The sequence below is a fragment of the Stegodyphus dumicola genome, chromosome 10, assembly GCF_044657685.1.
Source record: "Stegodyphus dumicola isolate Sdum_Otavi_A_Nest chromosome 10, ASM4465768v1".
Classification (NCBI taxonomy): domain Eukaryota; kingdom Metazoa; phylum Arthropoda; class Arachnida; order Araneae; family Eresidae; genus Stegodyphus; species Stegodyphus dumicola.
This window is the reverse complement of record NC_140777.1, coordinates 64,919,952-64,947,143: the sequence shown is the minus strand read 5'-3', so window position 1 is coordinate 64,947,143 and position 27,192 is coordinate 64,919,952. Positions and strand designations below refer to the sequence as shown.

The 27,192-nt window shown below is 35.3% G+C and overlaps 1 protein-coding gene across 11 annotated transcripts in view; it reads left to right on the top strand.

The window, feature by feature from the left end:
* The window catches only part of LOC146994994 (uncharacterized), a 183,782-nt gene that overhangs the window by 141,916 nt on the left and 14,674 nt on the right, over nt 1-27,192 (top strand). Inside the window, exon 1 of one of the 11 annotated variants that reach the window (XM_085825016.1) lies at nt 5,994-6,223. The exons of the other annotated variants lie outside the window; for them this stretch is intronic. The gene's annotated coding sequence lies outside the window, so the exon portion shown is untranslated. Of the gene's footprint in view, nt 1-5,993; nt 6,224-27,192 lie in introns of those variants that run through there. 11 annotated transcript variants of the gene reach the window in all.

The following is a 27,192-nucleotide window of genomic DNA, read 5'->3' as shown; positions in this document are numbered from 1 at the left end:
TCATGAAAGCTAATGATATCCAATTATCTACATATCTTGTTTACCAATCACCAGTTTACCAATTATCTTGAGAGTTTATTGCAATGTTTTGGTATCTGAATGTAATAATTATGATGGATGTAGAATTTTTGAAATATAAACCAGGTTACAAAATGCTATAAAATAAAAAAGAACATTTATTAACACAATGTAAAGAGGAATAAATGGACAGTCAGCAGCACTGCATGACCGAAAGTATAAATCAGTCCGGAGAATACAGCAGCACTGCTATGATGACGTGGCTATTTGACATGGCAGTAATGAGCCATCTTCATCACTTGTAATATGCTGCAAATGTGGGTAAAAACACAGATCCCATGTGGCACACAGCCATCACACCTGTCCTGAAGAAGTGGATTCTTAATTAACTTGCTTGAAATAGAACTTGAGCTTACAAGAGCAAGTCCATGTTGTGCTGGATATATCTCTACTATTCTTTTTAATGGCCATGTAGCTGGGAAAATGTCACCTTTTAGCAGAATAATATCACCAATTTCCAGGAATGACCATTCTCATCTGGATTTCAGCATATGCAAGCATTCACTGTGCCATCTCTCTTCTTCATCTTCTTTATTTTCTGCAACAGAAACCTCATGGAATGAAGGGGAGGCCTGATACAATCACATTCAGGAACACTTGTAGTAGTTTCTCATAATTCTTTCAAAGTTCACTCAGTTTTCTCTTTGCTGCAATAAAGTTACTTCCTTATCACAGGAAATGTGAATGTAGGCAGGAGAATTAACTTGCTTGAAATAAAACATGAGCAGTAATTGTTACAAACACAAACAAGTCCATGTTGTGCTGGATAAACCTCTACTATTCTTTGTAATGGCTGTGTAGCTGGGAAAGTGTCACCTTTTAGCAGAATGATATCCCCAATTTCCAAGATTGACCATACTCATCTGGATTGCAGCATTTGCAAGCATCTCTTCCAGAGCTTTATTTTCTGCAACAGAAACTTCTTGGAATGAAGGTGTGAGGCCTGATAAAATCACATTCAGAAACACTTGTAGTAGTTTCTCGTAATTCTTTCAAAGTTCATTCAGTTTTCTCTTTGCTGCAATAAAGTTACTTCCTTATCACATTAAATGTGTCAGGTATGCCTTGGTTTGCAGCAAACCTCTTGAATGCAACAGTCAATTGTTAAATCTCAGACAGCTTCTTGGTGAGCTGTTGTTAGCTAGCTGTTGTTGCCATGCAAACGAATACAGTCAAAAGTCTTTAATCCGGACTCGTCGGGACTTCGGTGATTCCGGATTATTGATTTTTCCGGATTATAGATCATCAGTTTAAATCTGGTAAGATGGCATGCAGAAATTATAAAATTAAAAATATAAAACAATAATTTATAAAATAATGAGCAATTATGATCTAAAGGGTATCAAAATTTGCAAAAAAAAAAGCTTAATATTTATTTGTTTACTTTATTAAACATTTCTTTCAACGCGCGCATGCGTAAAGCATACATTATGCATAGCCGAAATTAGAAAATTGCAACCAGAAAACTATTTAATTTGTATTCGTGATATTTGTAATGACCAGGAATTTGATTTAAATCATATCAAAGACGAAGTACATTGAGATGAAATACTACATTTAATAAGGAATTATAAGCCGAATAAAATAAAAACATCTGCCCTGAAGATAACGATAATGTTGACATATCAACTTCCAGTTCATTGCGCGCCGCCACGTTCCCCCTCCCCCCCCGCGCAAAGCAGCGTGAAATTGATAAACAGATTTCCGAACGGTTAAATAAACAAAGGATATGCCTTTATCCATTTCTTGGAGCAATTCCACTTTTTGTTTGATGGACATCGAAACATACATTCGTTTTCGTAGATCCTTTGGGAGCTCCAGCATCGGAAATTCTATTTGACATAATCGAAAGTTCAAGCTTACTTTTATAAAATTGCTCTTACAGTCTGTAAAAAATAATAAGCCGGATCCAATTCGAAGATTAAGGAACAACGCAATCATCAACATTAACTGAAATAGACAATTAGATAATTTGAGCTTATACCGTCCGTTATACATTAAACGCGCAGTGAAAACGTATTCTGCGCTTGTGCACACGCAAATGCGCAGTCGTAAAGGTCTTACGCGCACGCTTAAACGCTTATGCGCATGCGCAGAAAGTTTTTAGCTTTGAGGTCCGGATTATAGATCATTCCGGATTATGGGTGTCCGAATTAACGACTTTTGACTGTAATACAGCATAGCTGTTAGCAGTCCATTTACCATGTCCTTAGTTAAATTTTAAATCATTGGGACCGTATAATTAATACTACAGTTAGCAAATGGCCCTTATAATTTGCAAACTATGCATTTTGCTTTGAAACTTTTAATAATTTTCTTTGCTCCATTGATACAACAGTTGTGTTTTAAAATAGAATTTACCACTATACAACTTGCATATGGAATTTCATTCAGCTCAATCAAGAGTTCATCCAGTCTATTAGGAGACTGAATAATAAATGAATGGTTAGCATTATAATTTATTCTAGTATGCTGAATACAACCTGCCACTTGTAGGAGGCTGTCTTCAAAAAAATTATTTGATGCTGCGAACACTATAACTTTCAAAGGTTTCTTGCAACTTAATAATTGTATGCCATCTTTAAAATGCACTTACTATACCCACAATACTAAATAATGCCTTGATGCTTTTCTACATTCCAAAGAGTTATAGGGAAATGTTCACCCTTGAAATTTGGCAAACAGTTTTGTATCTTTTCGATAAGTGCTATTTAAGAAAGTACTTAAAGTTTCAATTTTTAAACTGTGTCATGAAAGTATGGTATTAGTTCTCTTTTCAATCAATGCATCTGATCCTCAGTGATGTTACAGAATTCAAAACTCAGTCAAATTCAAGGGGCCTCTTTTACCACCACAGTCAGTTTATTTTGAGCTTTTCTAACAGACTCCCCAGGAAGCAAGGTCTGTTGGGTATAATTTTGATGGAATGTAATTCTGATCGAGACCTCAGTAAAACTCCGAGATTTCCGTACTTCAGTTAACAGTAAATGTTTTTCATCTGCGACAAGGTGATGATAACCTTATTAGTGCAACAACATACCATGCAAAGATTTGAAACTTATAGTAACTCAGAATATTTTGAATGGAACCAACAAACTTTGATAGCATTCAGTTCTAATCTAGGAAAAGAAGAATAACTGTAGTTATGACAGCTATTGTAATATTAAGTTCTTGCTGTTATAATTAATCACTTTTTGGTATGCAAAATCTGATGCATTACGAAATGTATCTCAACTGCATTGTCTGGAAGTGAATGCATCTAGGAATTTTAATATACTGAAACTTTATCCATTTTTCATTAATACTATTAGGAACCAGATCATACCAATCACTATCGGAAATCCAAAGATGTCGATACGTAATCTCCATCGCTTTTACAGCTATTGAAAGGTTAAAAAATCTCCGATGATTGTAATTGTAATTTTCTTCAACAGCCAAGACTGTCTTAATCCCATTATATAATAATGTTGAATCAGATTATAATTTCAACAATTTAGACAATTTATTAGGCATAATTTGCACATTGAGAGAACCAGTTTCCTGGTTCAACAAATATTGGCTTTAGGAAAAGCTAATTGGTTCACCATTTCCTTAGTTTAAACCACTTCTTTGGTTCCTTAATTTCTTTAGTCACCTGTTTCGTAGCTTCCAATATATAAACTGCCTACAAGTATCAAAAGCCTTTTCAGTGCTTTTCAATCTAAAGAAAAGATCATCGCATAGAAATAATTTCTTATTATCTCTGATGCGTGGCGAATCTTTTTCACCATCCACTGGAATTGTTTCAAAGTATCATTGGCAGAAATGAAAAGGAGGCATGAAATAAGTTACCATGATTAATCGATCCCATACTTCTGAATCTTTTTCCCCCACTCACTGCAATTGTTTTAAAGTATCATTGGCAAAAATGAAAAGGAGGCATGAAATAAGTTATCATGATTAATCGATCCCATGCTTCTGTTCTGCGAAGCATTTCTACCTTCTTTAGCTATAAGAATGTGCTCATACAATTCGGCAGTATCAGACATAAACACTACAACATGTATTATGAAACTTCCAAGTACCAAAACTAATCCCACTTGATAGTTAGTCCTACAAATAATATGGAATTCAAAGACTTTCCTTTATATTAGGTTTAGAAAAACCATAGCACTATTTGGTATAAATGCAGAATGTTGAGGAATGTATTATGCATTATCAGGTAAACCTGTGTGTTAAATTAACTAGACTCATAGACTCAGTTTTTCATAATCGGACATGTATTCTTTATAACCTTTTTACAAACTAGGATTTCACTTAAATTTGTGATCAATGGCAATTAAGTGTGAAATTGCCACTTCTTTATATTCTCTCATATTTTCAGCAGAATCTCAAAACGGAAGCTTCACGAAGAGTCTAATCAGAATTCACTTTGAAAAGCTTTAGATGATATTTCTCTTTGTGTGCTAGCACTGTAACCCTTTGAAGTAACTCACTAGTTTCCCAAAACCACTTCAGGGCTTTGTCAGTGTTTAACTCAGTCCAAAAGTTGTCTAGTGCAATTGCGGTTTCATTATCACGAAATGTGTTTCGAATTCTTCCAGAAAGTACTCAACCAAAATATGTGTGTTGTGCCACTACTGAATTTTTATTTATACCTGGCAACAAAAGGCAAATCCATTATAACTGCCAATAAAAATGTCAATTTTTCTCACTATATTCAATATCAGCTAACAACAGAATCTTCAGATGACAGAATATTATGATCCGTATGCCTCGGTGGAAGAGGAGAGGTAACTTATTTAGCATAACACTCTCTTGCAGAATGAAATTTTAGAATCATGAGCGGAAAAGCACATCTGGATAAACAGTAGATAGAGCATAACTTCTTTTCAGTGGTAACTTCAGTGTACAAGACTCCAAAATAAAGCTGCATTCATTACCAGTATGCAGAACAGAACAACTGTGCTGGTTTCCCATTCTATCAAGTGCTTGAATGATTGCAGTGGGAAACAATACTTCTTATTTTTTCCATGTTAAGCTTTAAATTATAAGAATTTGAGATCACAACTGGATTTAAGTCAGCTGTAAAAAAACTGACTTACTGTTCTCATGTAGCAGTGTGTATTACTTAAATTTCGAAAAACTAATGCAAGTATGTTAAGTACCACAGAGGCAATTAAAGCATGGATTATATATTTTTTATGTTATCTTTCCCTCTGTTACATCTAATTCCTTAAATTTAAATATTTTAATGGTACCCATTCTTTAAACAAATAAACATAATTTATTCCTTTACATTGATAAGAAGCAATTTTATTTGCACTTGTATTAGAAATACATTGGCATTTTCGCTAAGGTCTCTTTTCATGCTCAGTATTACAAATTTCTAATGAAGCACATCTATTACTTAAATTCTAAGAAGCTGTCACATAAGGAATGTCAATAGCTACTTTCTGAGACCATAAATAATGAGTATTGGAGCCTACGTTTTGACACAAAATAAATATTAAAACAACTGTTCTCTTGTAGAAGCTTCTACATGCAATGAATATAAGTTCCGAATTATCTCATTAGAAACATCACCCTAACACTGTAAGCTTGAATGATTTGTTACTGGTTAATCTGAAAAAGTTTTTAATAAAGATATTGTTATCTCTTTTTGTCATTATATTGCTTGAAATCGTTGTATTTTCAAAAATAACAGTTACCCACTGATTAATATAATGTACTTTAAATACCCAAAATATTACCTGCCTTATTAAATCTACCTTAGCAGCTAGAAGCATCTCTCATTGGTCTTACTGGGATACTGCACATCTACTGTATCTACATATATTATATATATAAAATCTTGTGGCACTTTGCATGTAATATGCAGTTCTTCTGTATAAAGTCTGAAACTTTCTGAGTGAAAATTCACTTTGCAGCCCCTAGCTACCATATCGAGTTAACATTAATCTAAAACAAATGGCCACTGTAAGATACATAATCTGTTAATTACTGTAATGAAAGTCGGTACAGAACAGGAAGTCTTTTTTGGAGAAGTTTTCTGTTACGAGAAGTTGATTCTCTCACAAGTGGGATGGAGTTGGAAGTTATCTTGTCTATAAGAAGATGTCCAAGACTGTGGCCAGTAATAGACACTTAGTAAGGTATCAGGATGGTAAGTAACATCATCATATTTTCATCTATTTCGCAGAGTATATAGAGAGCAGTAAATGCTTTTACCAATTTCTACTGCACTTCTACTTTTTATATAGCCTTAAGAATAGAAATAATTTTTTATTCCTTTGAATGTTTAAATGCACCTTGAAGATTGAATATCTAAAAATTTTTAAAAAAAATTAATAAATAATTACTTTGAATGTATGTTCATTCAAATTAGAAATATTTGTGTTAATTATATATTTTTATCTAATTCACAAAGTAGCAAAAATAAGTGTCTGTCTTAATTGCTTAAAGCAAAACCAGGAAACACAATTTACTGCAAAACGAACTGCATCTGTGTCATCTATCCTTTTCTCAATTTAAGGGAACCACTTACTATATATGTATTTAAAAGAAGACTGTTAATTATTTAAAAATTTTTAATCTGTTTGTTTTCAGTCCCAAATTTAATTAAGTAGAAACCTATATTCATATAGAAGAGCATCTTATTGCTAGAAACTAATTAATAATAATATAAGAAGTAAAATATACTTCTTATATTGGTGACGGTATCAGGTTCAATGTTCTGTCTTACTTTTTTCGGGAACATGCAAGGACCTGACTCGGAACAGAGAGCTTACTAAATCTATGTTCAATAACTGTGGGAAGTAGACAGGATACACAACAAGGGTATACAAAACCCTTTGTTTTTCTCTCTTTACAATAATTTCCGTACTTCGGAATACAAAGACCCACTACTTGTGGTCTAAACGTAAGAATATAAAAATATTAAACTAAACTCTAACTTAACTTTGGAATAATAAACGTGGAAGATTGGCCTTATATTAACAGGAAGCCGTATGTAGTACAGAGAACTGTTAACACTACAATACGTTTAAAAATTATCACGAGGATTAAACCTCTGGCCTGGAAGCCAACCAGCAACTGAGTAAAACTTCTAAGGTAAGCGGCCTGCTTCGACTAACTCCATCCTCTCTCTCGCTTGGCAAAAAGCCACAACTTAAGTACTTGGAGTTCGCCAGACAAATTTTGCATAAATAAGTTAACGCTTTTAATTCTGGCCGGAAGTAGAAAATAAGAAGTGATAGTAAAGATTTAAAATAAAATAAACGTTAGTAAAACTTAAGATCCTTACATACTTCCCGCCAGTGTTAATTAGTTTTAAACTGAGGTCTAAAACGACCTTGTTGAAAACATTTAGCTCTAGAATCTAACGCGAGGCCAATCTTTTACAAACATATCTCACTAGAAACTAGAAATTAAAAAAAAAAAAAAGAAATTTGTTTTTACAATAGCAGCTCCAAGGACACGCAATTTTTCATCTGTACTGCATCTAAACAGGAGCTTTTATTCAAATCTGGTTCCTTCCAGAGATCTGGAAGGAAAACTAGTTTAATGAAATGTTACACAATGAAATGGCAAGTAACATGCATATTTATATTTCTCTTAACATTCTTATTTCATTCATGACTATTTTAATTATCTCTCCCCTTGCTCTCTGACATGTGTTGTAAAAGAACACCAAACACGAATGTGTTTATGTATACGTGTTCAACACTTCCTCCTACAATCAAAACACTAACGTGTTAAAAATTCAACATACCAAGACCTCGTAACACACCCTAATTTCAACTCTAAACCCTGAGGTACTATTCTGAAAGTGGCTAACTCTGAAGTGTAGCGTCAGAGAGCCTAACAACATTCATTCAACCTTTAACACATATTCACCATGATTTGGTCTTTTTACAGTAACACGAATAAAAAAAATTTTTAACATTACTTTCACTTTTACCATATCACAGTATTTCTTAACATTTAAAATAACAGTCCACATTGTATATAAGAACATATTAACATGCCGTTAATTTTACGCATTTGAAAACATACATTAGTAGTACATTGTTAACTTCTATTCTTTTCAAATCAAGTGCTAATTCTTCTACATTGAAATACTACATTTCAAAAAGTCTTTCAGACTAAAACTTCTTTCTTGCCAGAATGTTTTGAATAAAATTTATACAATAACTTTTACAATACTTAAGTCTTTACATATTCCTATTATACATCAACTTTTGTTTTACGCGCGAGTAATTGAAAAACATAATACCAAAATCGGTAACAACTCATTTCTCGCCTTTTTGGCGATAAAGGTAGACCTCGCATGACGTAAAACTTCTTGAAATCTGCCACTTGCAGTAAGAATGAAAGATTAACTTACGTTTGCAAAGTAACATAAAATTTTACTTATCTTTGTTATATTCGGACATTCTTTTCTGAGCCCAGTCCTGGAAGGTAGCGCATATTCTCGTTTGTTTTATCCTCCTTCTTGTGCGGGCTCGCCCTTCAGGGCCTTCCTCTAGAAGCTTTCTTTTTTCTCCAGTTCGGTCACCCTTGAATACCTTCTTTTTCGCCGCTGCCTGTGGTCTTGGCCGTTTGATGGCAGCTGGTCTTGGCGGAACCGGGAGAATCCTTTCGCGTTCCTGCTTGGACCTCGTTGCTGGCCGTTCAAATTTTCCTTGTAACTTTTCCTCCCCCGCTGGTGGCCCTTCCGCAGTTCGGCGACATTTGCTGCGGAGAGTCCTGTCGGATGAGTAGATCTTCCGTTTTAGAGCCGGATTATAGTTGCCGTCATTTCTCCTGGCTCTCTTTGCATACGTCGTCCTTCTCCCTTCTTCATTCTGGGGGTGTTCGTGAGCTCTCTTTTCTGGACGGTTTTTCTTGTTACCTTTAATTTTCCCGCGGGAAAACTTTCCTTTCACTTGCTCCTGCCTCTTAATGGCTTGCCCTTGTACTTGTCGTTGTTCCACCTCTGGAGCTTGTGCCCGCCGTGTCTGCCGTGCCGGATCCTGCAAAAGATCTGTAAATATTTGCATTTTATTACGATCATAGTAGGGTTTGATTTGATCAATGTTTGCGGAGCAGGTTTCACCATTCCTGGCTTTTAACACTACTACAGCGTGAGTTATTTTTTCTATGACATATGGTCCTTCAAATCGTGGAAAAAATTTGGCACTTTTATCTTCTGGTGCTGAAGAAAGTGAATGCTTAATTTTTAACACTTCATCCCCTACTTTATAAGTTACTCCCCGTCGTTTCAAGTCATAATACAGCTTTTGTTTTCTCTGTGCTACTTCAGTATTCTTTTTTGCTTCTTTAATTAGTTTTTCTATATCACCCATTTTAAATTCTGGGGCTCTTTGTTGCACATAAAATAATTTATCTAACGGCGTTATAATCTTTCTGCCTAAAAATAACTCAGCAGGAGTTTTGCCCGTTGTATCATGTTTTGCGGTCCTAAGGGCGAAAGCAAATTCATTGACATAGTTATCCCAGCTTTTATGAAAATTGTTAACATAACTACGGATAATTTTCACTATATTTCTATTCACCCGTTCCGCTATATTTGATTGCGGCCGATACGGGACCATTTTTAAATGACGTATGCCCAGTTTTTGGCACATGTCTTCAAATACATTACTTACAAATTGAGGACCATTATCCGATATAACTTTTAGGGGCGCTCCGTATTTTAAAATATATTTATTTAAAATAGAATCAGTAACTAATTTCGCGGAGGCTCGTTTTAAGGGAACAATTTCGGTCCACTTACTAAAATGATCAACCATAACAAGGAGATAGCGACTTTTATTTAACTGACTTTTTGGGAAAGGGCCCAATAAATCGATGCCAATTATTTCATTTGGAAATTCGGATTTAATACTATTTAGAAACTCGGCCGGGCGGAAATTAATATAATTAACTGCTTGACATGTTGAGCAGGACTGGACATACGCCCTTGTTAACTTTTGCAGTTCAGGAAAATAGACTGCCTCGCGTACGCGTTGGATAGGTTTTCGAATACCAGCATGAGAAGCTAAAGGGCTGTCATGGAGCTCCTACAGGATATTTAATCTAAGACTAGCTGGGATAACAGGTCGAAATTCGTTGTTGGAATTCGTAGTTTTTGTATAAATTAATAGACCATCTATTAGTTCGTAATGGGCCGCCCTATTTCTTATCGCCACAATATCTTGGTGGCTAAAATTTTCAGGATCCTTTAAATAATCATAAATATTTTTAAATTCAGGATCCTTACCCAGTTCGGTTATCACAGTTTCTCGGGAATGTAAGTTACATGCTGTGAGCATTGCCACCTTTACAGTATTACCTTCTTCATCTATTTTAACTCTGGATAGGGCATCTGCTACGATATTTTCCTTTCCGGGGGTATGCTTGATTACCAGATTATATTCTTGTAGCTTGAGTGCCCATCTTATTAACCTTGGGGATAAGTTTTTCCCTGAGTACAATCTAGTTACCGCCGCATGATCAGTGTACACTGTTATTGGCGCCTTCCCAAAATAGACTCGGAACTTTTGCACTACTAACAGAACTGCAAGTGCCTCTCTCTCGGTCGCGGAATAATTTCTTTGTGTTTGATTTAAAGTTCGGCTAAAAAATGCCACGGGCTGCTGATTTTGCGAAAGTAGCGCTCCTACCGCATAATCCGAAGCATCCGCTGAAATTTCTAAATTCTCATCCTTTTCAGGAAATTTCAACAGAGGGGCTTGCGTTAATGCTTGTTTTAATTTTTCGAAAGAACTATTGGCTTCGGCCGTCCACTAGAATCTCGCCTTTTTCCTTTTTAATTTTAACAATGGTTCAGCAATAGCTGCAAAATCTTTTATAAAGGACCTATAATATGAACAAAGTCCTAGAAAAGAAGAGAGCTTCTTCGCCGTGTTTGGAGTCGGATACTTTTGTACAGCGATTATTTTTGATTCGTCTGTCTCTATTCCTTTCTGAGATATTTTGTAACCTAAATATTTTAATTGAGGGGCTGCAAATTTGCACTTTTCGACATTAACTTTTAGACCGGCTTCATTTAATAAAGAAAACACCTGTCTTAAATCCTGTACATGTTGGTCGAGATTATCACTAGTAATAATGATATCCTCTAAATAGATAAATGTGGACTTTCCATGAACAGGCCTTAACACAATGTCCATATATCGCTGAAATGTTGCCGGTGCCCCTGAAAGGCCAAATGGCATACGCAGAAATGCATAAGTGCCAGACGTGGTTATAAAAGCAGTCTTAGGCACGTCCTCAGGCCTAACCCCTATTTGAAAATAACCAGTCGTTAAGTCTAAAGTCGTCATATATTTGGTGGATGTTATGTTCCTTAGAATTTCTTCAATAATAGGTAACGGATATACCGGATATTTAGTTATGGAGTTTAATTTACGGTAGTCAATTGCGAATCTCCACCTTTTTGGATGTGTCAATGGATAGTCATTATTTTTCTTACATAAAACCACCGGGCTAGCATAACTACTTGAGATGTGCGTTATGATCTTTTTACGTAGCTTATCGGTGATATGCCATTCTATAATTTTTTCCTTATTCTTATCATACCGGTATGCTTTGTGGCGAACTGGCATTGAATCTCCGGTGTCAATACTATGGTTACTAACCTGAGTAAATCCTGGAATATCACTAAATAACGAAGCAAATTCACTTACCACTTGTCGGATTCTTCGTTGCTCTTCATTAGGCAGGTGGTCAAGGTTTAATATCGGCGGTTCAGCCTTTTCTTCACGAACTGGTTTCATTGTCAGCTTAAGGGACGCTTCTTAAAAATCTGGCGTTGCTTGTGCCTCTGAAAGAAAATCTATTCCTAAGATAATATGTGCTTGCAGATTCTTTACTATGAAAAACATAACCTTTACTTGTTCGTCCTTGATACGGACATACAGCGGTAATTTACCTATACACTTACATCTTTCTCCTTGCGCAGCTAACACTGTCGTATTATCCGAATTATATATACGATATTTACGAAAATACTTCCTAAAAAAATCTTCTGCCACACAGGAACACTGCGCGCCTGTATCCAGGAGTGCGGTGGCTGGGATATTATTCACCAACACTTCAATCTTCGGAAGAGTCAAATTTTTCACCATTACTGTATTTAACTTGAAGGAAGAGGGGTTTTCGTGGCCTTCGGATTTCCGCACCCTCCCGTCAGCAGAAATTCGTTTTAGTTTAAATTATTTTTCATTTCCGTGCTTTTCTTCTTTTTCCACTGGCCTTGAGACTTTTTTCCTGGATTGCTATTGAACTGTGGACGTTCGCCGGCTGTTTTTGAATACTCGGGTTTCCTTGCCCACTGATTCGCTTTGCTTCCGTAGCCGTGTGCTTCAGTTTGCTGTAGTCTTGGCGCACCAAATTGGTTTCGCTGTTGATAATGGCGTCTTCTTTCAATGTCCGCCGTTCTTCTACTTTCAAACTGGATTGCTAGCATAAAATAACTTTTCCAGTGTAGTCGGATTTCTTAATTCAATAAAGTCTTGCACTTGAGGCAGTAACCTCGGCAAAATCACTTGAATTATCTCAGGATCCGGACGGTTTCCTAACAAGATTTTGAAGACGTGAATTTTTCTTAAAATACAGCTTGAGAGATTTTCGATTCTTTGCTGATATATGCTGAAAAGTTCCGTTTCTAGTTTCGCACGATCCCTTACGACAGGGAAGGCTTTTACTAGGGCAGTCTTGAAATTCTCGTAAGTATAGGTGGGACTTCCTGCTTGACCCAAGAGACTTCTGCCTATACATTTGAACCAATTAAGCGCTTGGCCCCTCAAAGCGCTGGTAGCTAAGGTAACTTTTTGAAATTCGTGCACGGGGTAGAGCATGAAGTGGTCATCCAATTTTTCCAAAAAACTGGTTACCGGTGAGTTTCCATTAAATGTTGCTTCTCGTTTCATCGAAGCGCACATGGTCTGGACGATGTAACCAAATCTTTCCAGGGCGGCAGCTGGCATTTGTGGATTCTGAGCCGCTTCTGCAGGCAGCACAGGTTCTTCTTGAAACTCGGCCATGGTTATTCTTCTTCGTTGGGCGCCACTCTCAGGTTCAATGTTCCGTCTTACTTTCTTCGGGTATATGCAAGGACCTGACTCGGAACAGAGAGCTTACTAAAGCTATGTTCAATAACTGTGGGAAGTAGACAGGATACACAAGAAAGGTATACAAAACACTTTATTTTTCTCTCTTTACAATAATTTCCGTACTTCGGAATACAAAGACCCACTACTTGTGGTCTAAACGTAAGAATATAAAAATATTTAACTAAACTCTAACTTAACTTTGGAATAATAAACGTGGAAGATTGGCCTTATATTAACAGGAAGCCGTATGTAGTACAGAGAACTGTTAACACTACATATATGTTTAAAAATTATCACGAGGATTAAACCTCTGGCCTGGAAGGCAACCAGCAACTGAGTAAAACTTCTAAGGTAAGCGGCCTGCTTCGACTAACTCCTTCCTCTCTCTCGCTTGGCAAAAAGCCACATCTTAAGTAACGGCGTTCGCTACACAAATTTTGCATAAATAAGTTAACGCTTTTAATTCTGGCCGGAAGTAGAAAATAAGAAGTGATAGTAAAGATTTAAAATAAAATAAACGTTAGTAAAACTTAAGATCCTTACATAGGTGATGCAAAACCATTTGCAGGTATAACTGACGCCAAACCATATGGTTCATTAAATATAGAAAAATTTGAGTGTGTTGGACATATTCAAAAACGAATGGGAATATGGCTACGCAAATTAAAACTTGAAAGAAAAAAAGTAAAATTAAATGACGGTAAAATCTGTCTGGGAAAGGGAGACTAACAGATAAGTTAATAAATGAAATAACTTCGTATTATGGTAATGCGATTAGAGAATATAATGAGTCTGTTAGTGATATCAGAAAAGCCATTTGGGCAATTTACTACCAGAAAATATCGAGTGATGAAAAGCCGATTCATGACGTTTGTCCTACAAATGAAACCACATGGTGCAAATACAATATAGCTAAGCAAAATAAAGCTGATTATAAGCATATAAATTCTGAACCAGTCGCTGTAATGGAGGCAATAAAGCCAGTTTTTATAGATTTGTCACAACCTTCGTTATTGAGACGTTGCCTTGGCGGCAAAACACAAAATAATAATGAATCATTTAATTCCTGAATTTCGAAATTTTGTACAAAGACATGTCGTGCTGGTAGTAGGATAGTTCAAATTGCTGGAAATGAAGCAGTGATTGCTTTTAACGAAAGGTCTGTTGGTAGACATTCTGTAATGAATGAGCTACAGCTTTTTAGAAGTAACTTTTCTATTGAAGGATTTTTACAAATCGATAACAAGAGAATAGATAACGCAGAAAAGAAAGGCTTGTCAGAAACAAAACAACAGCGTAAACTTGAAAGGCAGCAAAAAATGTCAGAAGTGCAGGCCTCCATAAAAATGATGGGGATGTTTATTGTGCTGGTGCGTTTTAATTTGTAAATAAAATTTTAGCAGTTTAGCATACAATTTGAAGTAAGTCGTAAAAGATTTTTTCACACATGTTAAATAATATGTATATTATACAATATAATACATATCATATGCTTAAATGCTTGAGTTTATTTAACTAAAGTGGTTATGTAAAAATAAATTTTTGTGCAAATATGCTACATGTATTTTAATATACGGCTATCACTCTGTCATGGTAATGTATATAGCAAAGTAAATTTAACGTGTTTCATACTAACAAAAGCTTCTGCAATTTATTAGGATTTATACTTTTTAAATGTATTTTGAAAATAAATATACTATGCACTTTATTATTAGAAAGTTATATACTGAAGTATTGGCATTAAAACTCAAATTTCTTAAAATACGGTTTTTCGCAGTTGTATACATAGCATTTAAAGTATGCTAAAGTTACATTGTGGAAGAACTATTAAATGTTTTATATGTTTGATATACAGTAATATATTACAGAGAACTTGAGCTAAGACATTTGGCTAAGACATTTGTCTATAAGTAAATTCTTATTTGTAAGGAAGTTTTAGTTTTATCATTCTTAGTCGATATGTTATACTTCGATGAATGTAGCAGTTTAGCATACAATTTCAAATAAGTCTTAAAGGTTTTTTTCCCACCTATGTTTAAATAATGTTGCATAATATGATATATATCATATGCTTAAATGCTTGAAAGTACTTAACTGATGTGGTTATGTAAAAATAAATTATTTGTTCAAATATGCTACACGTATTTTAATACACGGCTATCATTCTGTCATGGTATTTTATATAGTATGGTAATTTTAATGTGTTTCATATTGACAAAAGCTTATGCAATTTATTAGGATTTATACATTTTAAATATATCATTTTGAAAATAAATATACTATGCAATTTATTATTAGAAAGTTGTATACTGAAATATTTGCATCAAAACTCGATTTTCTTAAAATGCATTTTTTCCCAGTTGTATACATAGCATTTAGAGTATGCTAAAGTTACTCTGTGGAAGAACTATTAAATGATTTATATGTTTGATATACAATAATACATTACAGAGAACTTTACCTGAAACATTTGCCTATAAGTAAGTTCCAGTTTGTAAGAAAAATTTAGTTGTATTATTGATAGCGTAGAAGTTTCAAATCATTTTTAGTTGATATGTTATACTTTGATGATGGCAGCTTATTTTACATTAATTATGCTTATACCAACTATTGGAAATTATATAATATTACAATATCTCTCACAAAATAAGCATTTTATATATTTTATAACAAGAGAAGTATTTAAAAAAAATATTTACATTAAAACTTGATTATCTCAAAACATAAATTTTCACTGTTGCGCGCATGATGTTTTAAAAACGGTTCTTGGTACACACTTTAAATTTAATGGACTTCTTTATATGAGTATTATCATCTAACTGAACCAAAAAATATATTGAATATTTTAATAGTCAAAAATTTTACGCATGGAAATATTAAAAATTTTTTATTAAAATGCATTGTATAAATTTCTTAAGATTTTTGGTTCACAGTAGTCTTTAGATGCTATACAATCTGTATATTAACTATGAAGTTAAAATATATAACAGAATGTTTTAAATTGTGCACGCAAAGTGGGAGTATTACGTGAACATATAAAAAATTACCTCACAAAGAAGATTAAATTATAAAAACATTTGTGGCAACACAAACTATTTGCTTACTAATTCAGCTGTGCTATGTAGTCAGCTGTAAAAAACTGGAAGTAATAGCTTTAAAAATAAATATGCTATCCCAATTCTTACAACAGGATCATATTCAGAGATTTTGAGGGTTTTAAGGTGTACGAGACCCCTTAACGTAGTTCAATGGAGAACGTGATGCAACCACTTCTCATTCCCCAATGACTTTAGCTTTGGCACTTACGTTTCAACCGTCACAGGAATGACGGCCTTGATAATTCAACGAAAGAACATATTATTAGTACTCATTTCGTGCTCTTAACGTTCTTAGCATATTTCATAATGCCTTACCGGAAATTTCTGTTTTCAGCTATAATCCTGGAAGGAAAAGTTCTGTTCATGCTGGTTCTATCATCTCGACTTGAGGTTTTGGATGATGGTAAATTACTCATGTATCGATTGTTATACTAAGGGAACTCTATTTTTATGCCTCATGATTGAGAAGTCCATTATTGCCACCAACCATAACCGAAATCTGAAAGGATTTTATGTGGGACTTCTCAATATCTGGCAATCTCTGGCAAATTCCGCTCAACATCCACGATTTGTTTTCGTGACTTCTTGCTGATTAGCAGCATTATCTTCTGTGTCCTAATGTGTTCTGCAGTTCTTTCGTAAGTGTTCATCACCACTGCAGTTCTAGCATACTAAGGTCGCTTTCGTCTGACGTCTGTTCCGCCTTAAGACACTTACTTAAGTGGGTAGACTGCCTGGACGAGCTGTCACTTGTCCACTAGCTTCTGGGTTGGAGTAGTTCCGATTGGGCAATGGTGTGTGCAAGTTTCTGAAAGGACTGCCATGTTTTTCATGGCGTACACTCTAGGCATTTTTTAAATCCTTGAGATCCACTATTCGCAATTGTTTCTATACCTCAGGTTCCCGTATGCCACCGAGGAAGTATTTCATGGATTGTACTTCACGTATTTCTGTTGAGCAGTCAAAAAAGGAGAGATGGGAGAGCATTTCCATAACAATGGCGAGCTTCTGGATTATTTTGTTGAGCTTCTGCTGTCGAGATATTAACTGCAGCCTTCTGTAGTCTTTTAAACACTTCTTAGTAGAGCTTTCGCGTACCGGGTACAGCATCAAAATCTAGCCTCTGGGTTTCTAGAAGAGTGGGACCGATATCGTCTTCTTCTATTCTCAGAGAAGCTGCGAAATTACAGGTTTGTCTTCGGAATCCTACCCATTTCCATTTGGAGCTATACAGAACTGAGCCTTGTACATATGTCACATGTTTTTTCCATCACACGTGGAAAGCATGACAAAATGGGTCGGAAAACATAGGTACCTATTTAAAGGTATCAGAATCGTCTCCAGTTGTCATTATGAATGTGTTAAAGCTGTCAGATTCTTTGGCGACAACAGCAGAGACTTTGTCATCGATTTGTTGTTCGACATCAGAAACTCTTCCTTTGATTTGTAGTTTGACAGCATTAACTCTTTCTTTGATTTGCTGTTTGACAGCAGAAACAAGTTCTCCAGTTTCTCTAACTCTCCTTTCGACCATGTTATTTCTGCTTTCAAAATCCTCGAAAATCTTCTACTGTTGTCTTTTATTTCTTGTTGACAGGCTTAAGTATCAATTTTGGATAGATTCCATCTTTCCTTGAACTGGTATTATTTCCCCTTTCCCTCTTTTATTGGACGCATTTATCTCTTCTGTAAAGGAATCAACCTCTCCTTTTATATCTTCCTGGAACGCAGCAAAGACTGTCACAAGCTGCCTCAGATGCTCCTCAATTGTTCTTGTCACTAGCATTCTGTCCTACTTCTAACACCCAAAATTGTTCCTGGCATAAAGGTTCGTAAAGCATGCGGAAGAGCTGGTAGTTTGTTAGAATTTATTTGTCCCGAAAAAACACTAAACAATTCTGGAGTTTTTCGAAAAGTACGAGTAAAAAATATAATTCCAAAAATATACGAAATATAAAGGAACACTGCTAGTAGTTATCACTTTAAAGTGCTGAGAATGATGAAGAAAATACGATGAAAAGCGCACGTAAAGAGGGAACATAAATCTGTCAATACTCCTTACTCTATGCTGAACTGCAGAGTTCAGAACTGAAGTTCATTCTGGTCTTATCTCATTTTCTCACTCTCCATACCAAAAGCCCGAAACTGACAAAACTGTTGGACGTTCGAAATTTTGGAAGAGAAAACAAATGAAGCCACAAGGAAAAATCTACATGGCTTATAATGATTGTCACATTAAAAAAAGGAGTTCTAAAGTATAACGCCAACTAAGGGCGTTACAATAATTTTTAAGCTCCGACCTCTCTCCGTCAAGACATGGAGAAACTACTGATGGTGTGAGTGAGAGAGAAGCAGCTTCAAGGAGGAACCTTAACACAAAGCATCTTTTGTGAGAAGGCACTATTACGAGTTATTTACGAGCGATTTACGGTTATTTTCTAAAGAAGATCCCACACACTTCTACAAACGTGGAATCGGAAGACCCGTTTAAAGCCAGTCGGGGCTGGTTTGACAACTTTAGGGAAAGGACCGACCTTCACTCCGTCGTCAGGCATGGTGAGGCAGCAAATCCGGATGTAAAGGCAGCTGATGTTTACATCAAAATGTTTTCCGAACAGATAGTAGCCAAAGGATACATCCCCCCAGCAAGTCCTCAACTGTGACGAGACAGGGCATTTCTGGAAAAGGATGCCGAATAGAACTTACATAACGGCAGAGGAGAAGATGCCAGGTCACAAACCCATTAAGGATAGATTAAATCTAGCAATTTGCGTCAATGCGAATGGCGACTGTAAAATCAAGCCCCCGTTAGTATACCATTCGGAAAACCTCAGAGGCTTTAAGTCATATAATATTTTAAAAGAAAACCTGCCAGTTATAATTTTAAGAAGATATGTGGAGGGCAAATCCGAAGGCGTGGGACAGAATGAACTTCTTTGTGGAGTGGATAATTCTGGTGTTCTGTTCTGGTGTTGGCCTCGACAATGCCCCTACTCACCCATCAAATCTCGAAGATGATTTACTCGAAGAGTTCAAGTATATAAAATTTGCCTACCTACCACCCAACACCACTCCTATCCTGCAGCCCATGGATCAGCAGGAGATTTCTAATTTTAAGAATTTGTACACCAAGCACATTTTTCGCCGCTGCTTTGAGGTGACAGAGAACACAAACCTTACCATTCGAGAGTTCTGGAAAAACCACTTTAACATCGTGATGTGCCTAAGAATTATTGTTCAGGCCTGGCTGGGTGTTACAACGTCTGCATGGAAGAAGCTGTGGCCTGAGGCTGTAGCTGAAAGAGAATTCGAAGGATTGGAACCCAAAGTGTCAGTGGTAGAGGAGCTTGTTTCTCTGGGAAAATCCATGAGTCTGGAGGTGGAGGAGAGAGATGTGAACGAACTCGTAGAGGAACAGTCTCAGGAGCTGACAACCGAGGAGTTACACGATCTGCATTTGCAGCAGCATACGGTGGTTCAACGAAAAATTAGTTTTGAAGAGGAGCCAGAGATGGAGGAGGTTATCCCTGCAAGAGATATAAAACAGATCTTGAGAATATGGGATAAAGTTGTAGAGTTCGTGGATAAAAATTACCGCGAAAAAGTTGCAACTAGTCCTAAATCGGAGTTGTTCAACGAAACTTGCCTAACTCGATTACGCAATACCTTGACAGGTAGGAAGAAACAAACCTCCTTGGACAGTTTTTTTAAACGATCTGCGGGTGAAAATGAGCAGATCATGACAAAAAGAGCGAAGACCAGTGACAAAAATTAAGCGCTTCCGTAGGCACTTTTTCTTTTAATTATGTTTTTATAGAATATGTATTTGTTATTTATAAATAAAGGTTTCTTCTTGTTTTTGAATAAGAAACTACATTTTTCTTATTCAAAAACACTTAAAAAAACAGCTGAGGTCGTGTTTTGGGAGCTGGAACGGATTAATGGCATTTCGATTACTTTCAATGCGGAAAATTGCTTTGAGATACGAGCAAGGTTACGAAACATATTAAACTCGTTTGTCGAGGAACCACTGTACTTAATTATATAATCGTTAGCAAGCAGATAGTAATAAATAATTTTAAAACTGTGCTGCTATCAATATACAAATTATGTTGACTAGTATAATTAATTTAGAATTATGCGAATACATATAATATAAGATGATGTATGTTACTACAGATACGTGTTAATATAATACATATATAAGTCTGTGCATATATATGAAATCATAATTCTTTTTATACCAGTTAACAGTTAGAATTACTGAACAACCATGAAAGGTTCCCCAAGAATGAAATATGGTGTAACAATGAACACTTAGTTTAGAAATTCGATTCTATTATATATTGTTGTAAAAGTCATTGTAAGAGTGAAAATTCTTCATTCTGCCTTAATGCGATTTTTTGCGTTTAATGCGTTGTTTGGAGATTTTATGATCCCGAATTATATTGATGTGATATATTAATACTGCATTTGTAGACATACGTTTTCTGAGAAACGAGTCAAGGCGATTGATTTTTTGTAAAAATTTGGATTTATCCTTATTTTATTGACGTGCACCAGCACAGAATTGAGAATGGCTTGTGCTATGCTTCGATGGATGAAGAAGCGTTTGTAAGTAATGAATATTATGAACGTTTGAACATATTTAAATGAATAGTATTAAAAGTATATATTTACTTATATCATATACTAATAGTTTATGGTAAATTTTTCATTATAAATCTCATCACAGTTTCATTTCTCATTCTATTGCATTTCTATAGCGGTACATAAATTTTGTGGTTTACATATTGTAGATTGCATCAGTTTTGCAGCGCAATTTATTCCTCGGTATGTTACTTGTAGTGTTATTAGAAATTCCATTATTTTTGTATTTTTTCTGCAATTGGTAGTATCTGATTAGGAAATTTATGTTTTATTTCAAGATATATATGAAGTTGGTTATATCAAGTGTTAAATAAACGTTGTTATTCGGGCAATAGCGTTAGCTCTTTCGAGATAGATAAATGCAATTCTTATTTCTTAAATACTCAAGATATAAAGACACACTCGAATAGTAGATTCACTCACTTTACGTTTTTTAAGGGTTATATATATACATTAAAGCGTGATCAAAACAACCATTGACGAGTAGTCTTGGCGTAATTCGTATTCATACCAAGATTATCCATTTCTCAAGGCAATAATTTTTGTTATTTTTGCTAAACCGTTTACGAAAATATAATTTTCCGAATCCTGAACTCTTATGCATGGAAAGGCAGCTTTTAAGATATTTGTTTTGCAATTTGATGCAAAATTCGTATTTTTAAAACAGTGATGTATATGTTCTTTTTTTAAAATTCTGCCAGTATATAACATTATATAACATTCTTGTGTTATCACCATTTATAGTTGTCGCTTGCTGTACAGCCTGCTGAATACATTTTACTTTCTAGGTATCTACAATTACATCGTGTTGTTTCGGTACGAACAGGGGCAAAGTATTCATCACTTAGATACATTTAAAGATAATTAATTAATTTTTTTCTGATTTTGATATCTATAATATATAGACAGGATTACTGATAAGAAATTTAAGAAAATAGTAAATGAAGAAGTAAATAGAAAAATTTCTTTCAGGTATTGTGAGATGTCAATATAAACTTCATACATTTTACTAGGGGGCTGTTGACAAAGCATAATCTTTACTATATATGTCTACGAGCTCTACGTATACAGTGTGTTGCTCAAAGTAAACTTCCTGCATTGTGAAGAGTACTACGTGTATGTCGTGATGTGTTCATGCGAAGCTTGTTTCCTCGTATGAGCTCTGCCTCTTCGAACCGAAATTGTCCGTAATCTGCAGCGTCTTGAGTTGTTTATGCAGCTTCTTGAGCTGTTCTGGTATTTCCTGTCGAATCTGACGATGACGCGGACAGTCTTGCATCCTTCGTTTACTTGCGACTTCTTCCCGTCATCGCGCATATTCTTTTGACGTTCCGCTTTCCTAATGGGCCTCCGTTTCGCTTCTGCTTACCTTTCCGGAGCACGCAGTGATTCTTGGTTTTCTGAAGGTCTTTTGCGTCTGCTACTAGTTTCTGATACAGTTTGAGCCAGCGAAGTTTCTTGAGTTGTTGCTTGTCTGCTGGAACTCCTATTCGTTTCTTCTTCAGTTTCTTGAATGCGTAACCTTTCTTGTCACTATGCTTGCCTGCTGAGTTTCTAGTTGTATCTTCATTCATTTTTGAAGCATGCAAGTTCTCTTCTACTTGCCTGCTGAGTCTCCTAGTGCTTTTTACTTCATTTTTTATGTAGCTCGCTGTAACATTTGTGCTGTCTTCTTGCGTTCAGACATTTTAGTAAATTGAAAAAAAAATTATGTAACTGTAGTAAAGTAACATTCATCTAAAATATGTTAAATACCTACAGAAGTTTAAACTTCTACTCAGAAAGGAACTATACAATAAAAGAAATTAAATTTTTATAAATAAAATTAGAATAGCATAAAATGCATAGAAACATTTCATTATGAAGAAAATGTATTCATTCTTTCCAAGCAACCAGCTATTCGTAAATAAATTTTTCTTGCCAAGTCAGGAAACAAAGAACTTTGACACTTGGGGTCATACATTTGAAGTTATGATTTAAATTTATTTTAATATAACAAATTTGCAAAATCTCAATAAAAGAATTAACGTAGCGATAGCATATCGTGTCACGTATCTAAAGGTGAAACATAAAAGTTGCCAAAAGCAGCTATTCATTTAAAATACTGAAATTAACGAAATATTTTTCGACATACAGTGACGTTATATGGAATCACGTGCTTTCTTCAACTCAGAATATAACCGTAAATAATAACAATAAGTTTCGAGTTTGGCAATACTATTTATTTCATATTTTTTTAAATTAAAAATTTCTCTTAAACAATACGATTTGAGAGTGAGAAGAGCCATCATTTTTCTAAATAAAGCAATTTGATCTCCAGCGCTTTCCGAAATTTTATATAACATCTCGAGTGATAGTCGTAGGAAGATAACAATAGTCGAAAAGTTTTACCAAGAATTTTTGAAATCCGAGGGTACCTCCTTCTAAACTCAAATCTCCCCCCCTTCCCGTTCCGGAGGATATGATGTTACGAAGAAAAAAAAAAAAAAAACAAAGAGGCAAAATCCCACATATATTTAAACTGCTGACTCCTGTTTACAATATTCAATTTCCTTTAAAAACATTAAGCTTCATTTAAATAAAAGGAAAATAAATTCACACATTTTCCCTAGCTTTCAAGCTTTTATTGTACTTTTAAATATTCTTTTTGTCACTGTTGCGCAAGTTTTCCGCGGCGTCATTAGGAGCCGTAGGTCGAAAACATATAAGAATCATTGCTGTAAATAATGATCATATGATAAATTGCATACATATGCGATTCTTTTGATTAGAATTTGAGTAAAATTCTTTATACATCAGCTACTATGCCCCTTTATGTAACGACAAGGATTATTTTCAATGATTATCCGATGAGAATGATTCTTTACAATGATTATTTGATGACAAAGATCATTTGCAAAGAATATTAAAGCCGATGACTACGATTACTTAAATAGAATATGCATGTCATTCGATGACAACGATTATTTCCAAAGAATCTTCGATCACGTCACTATTGTATATCGCTATACTTCTGGGTTTGGGGGGGGGGTTGTGTATTATACTACGGCCCTGTAATTAAGCGTTTTAAATGACATCAAAAACGTTAGTAAAACTTAGGATCCTTACATACTATCCGCCAGAGTTAATTAGTTTGAAACTGAGGTCTAAAACGACCTTGTTGAAAACTTTTAGCTCTAGAATCTAACGCGAGGCCAATCTTTTTCAAACATTTCTCTCTAGAAACTAGATATTAAAAAGTCGTTTTTACATTATCATCTCTATGGACAAGTATTTTCATCTGTACTGCATCTATAAACAGGAGTTTCTTAGTTGAAATCTGGTTCCTTATGGAAGGAAAACTAGTTTAATGAAATGTTACACAATCAAATGGCAAGTAACATGAATATTTATATTTCTCCTTTAAAATTCTTATTTCATTCATGACGTTATTTAATTATCTCCCCGTGCTCTCTGACTTGTGTTGTAAAGAAAAACACCAAACACGAGCGTGTCTATGTACAAGTGTTCAACACTACCGCCTGCAATCAAAACACTAACGTGTTAAAATTCAACACAACAAGACCTCAGAACACACCTTATATTCATCTCTAAACCCTGAGGTACTATTCTGAAAAGTGGCTAACTCTGAAGTGTAGCGTCAGAGAGCCTAACTACATTCATTCAACCTTTATCACATATTCACAATAATTTGCTCTTTTTACAGTCACACGAATAAGTTAAAATTTTTGGCATTACTCTAATATTTTTACTTTTAACATATCACAATATTTCTTAACTTTTAAGATAACAGTTCAGATTGTATATAAGGACATATTAACATGCCGTTAATTTTACGCATTTTAAAACATACATTAGTAGTACATTGTTAACTTCTATTCTTTTCCAAGCAAGTGCCAATTCTTCTGCATTGAAATTCTACATTTCAAAAGTCTTTCAGATTAAAACTTCTTTCTTGCCAGAATCTTTTAAATAAAATTTTATACAATAATTTTTACAATTTTCTTAAGGTACCTTTCTCAAAGATTATCAATGCTTTTTCAATATTCAAGTATTTACACATTCCTATTATACATTAATTTTAGTTTTACTCGCGAGTAACTGAAAAACAATACCAAAATAGGTAACAACTCCTTTCTCGCCTTTTTGGCGATAAAGGTAGGCCTCACATGAGGTAAAAATTCTTGAATTCTGCCACTTGCAGTAAGATTGAAAAATTAACTTACGGTTTCAAAGTAACATAAAGTTTTACTTATCTTTGTGATATTCAGACATCCTTTTTTCTGCCCAGTCCTGGAAGGTAGCGAAGACTACGGTCTGGTTGATCTTCCTTCTTGTGCGGGTTCGCCCTTCGGTCCCTTCCTTTAGCATCTGCCTGTGGTCACGGCCGTTTGATGGCAGCTGGTCTTGGCGGAACCGGGACAACTGTCTCTCGTTGTTGCCTGGATCTCGTTGCTGGCTGTTCAAATTTTTCTTGCGTCTTTGCATCTGCAGCTGGTCTTCCTTCATCAATTCGTCGACATTTGCTGCGTAGACTCCTATCCGATGGGTAGATCTTCTGTTTTGGAGCCGTGTTATAGTTGCTGTCATTTCTCCTGGCTTTCTTTGCATTAGTCGTACTTCTCCCTTCTTCATTCTGGGGGTGGTCGTGCTCTCTCTTGTCTGGTCGGTGGAACGACTTCTTTTTCTTGTTACCTTCAGTTTTCCAACGGGGGAACTTTCTTTTCAATTGCTCCTGTCTACTAATGGCTTGCCCTTGGGATTGTCGTTGTTCCACCTCTGGAGCTTGTGCCTGCCGTGCCGGATCCTGCAAAAGATCTTGAAATATTGGCATTTTATTACGATTATAAAATGGTTTTATCTGGTCTACGTTTGCGGTGCAGGTTTCACCATTCCTGGCTTTTAACACCACTAAGCCTGAGTTACTTTTTCTATGACATATGGTCCTTCAAATCGTGGATAAAATTTAGCAGTTTTATCTTCTGGTGCTGAAGAAAGTGAATGCTTAATTTTTAACACTTCATGTCCTACTTTATAAGTTACTCCCCGTCGTTTCATATAATAATAAAGCTTCTGTTTTCTCTGTGCTACTTCAGTGTTCTTTCTTGCTTTTTTAATTTATTTTTCTATATTGCCCATTTTAAATTCTGGGGCTCTTTGTTGAACATAAAATAATTTATCTAACGGCGTTATAATCTTTCTGCCTAAAAATAACTCAGCAGGAGTTTTGCCCGTCGTATCATGTTTTGCGGTCCTAAGGGAGAAACCTAATTCATTGACATAGTTAACCCAGCTTTTATGAAAATTTTTAACATAACTACGGACAATTTTCATTATATTTCTATTGACCCGTTCCGCTATATTTGATTGCGGCCGATACGGGACCATTTTTAAATGACGTATGCCCAGTTTTTGGCACATGTCTTCAAATATATTACTTACAAATTGAGGACCATTATCCGATATTACTTTTAGGGGCGCCCCGTATTTTAAAATATATTTATTTAAAATAGAATCAGTAACTAATTTCGAGGAGGCTCGTTTTAAGGAAACAATTTCGATCCACTTACTAAAATAATCAACCATAACAAGGTGATAGCCACTTTTATTTAACTGACTTTTTGGGAAAGGGCCCAATAAATCGATGCCAATTATTTCATTTGGAAATTCCGATTTAATACTATTTAGAAACCCGGCCGGGCGGAAATTAATATAATTAAGTGCTTGACATGTTGGGCAGGACTGGACATACGCCCTTGTTAACTTTTGCAGCTCAGGAAAATAAACTGCTTCGCGTACGCGTTGGATGGTTTTTCGAATACCAGCATGAGAAGCTAAAGCGGAGTCGTGTAACTCCTGCAGTACATTTAATCTAAGACTAGCTGGGATAACAGGTCGAAATTCGTTGTTGGAATTCGTAGTTTTTGTATAAAATAATAGACCATCTATTAGTTCGTAATGGGCCGTCCTATTTCTTATCGCGACAATATATTGGTGGCTAAAATTTTCAGGATCCTTTAAATAATCATAAATATTTTTAAATTCAGGATCCTTACTCAGTTCGGTTATCACAGTTTCTCGGGAATGTAACTTACATGCTGTGAGCATTGCCACCTTTACAGTATTAACTTCTTCATCTATTTTTATTCTGGATAGGGCATCTGCTACGATATTTTCCTTTCCGGGGCGTGTGCTTAATTACCAGATTATACTCTTGTAACTTTAGTGCCCATTTTATTAACCTTGTGGATAAGTTTTTCCCT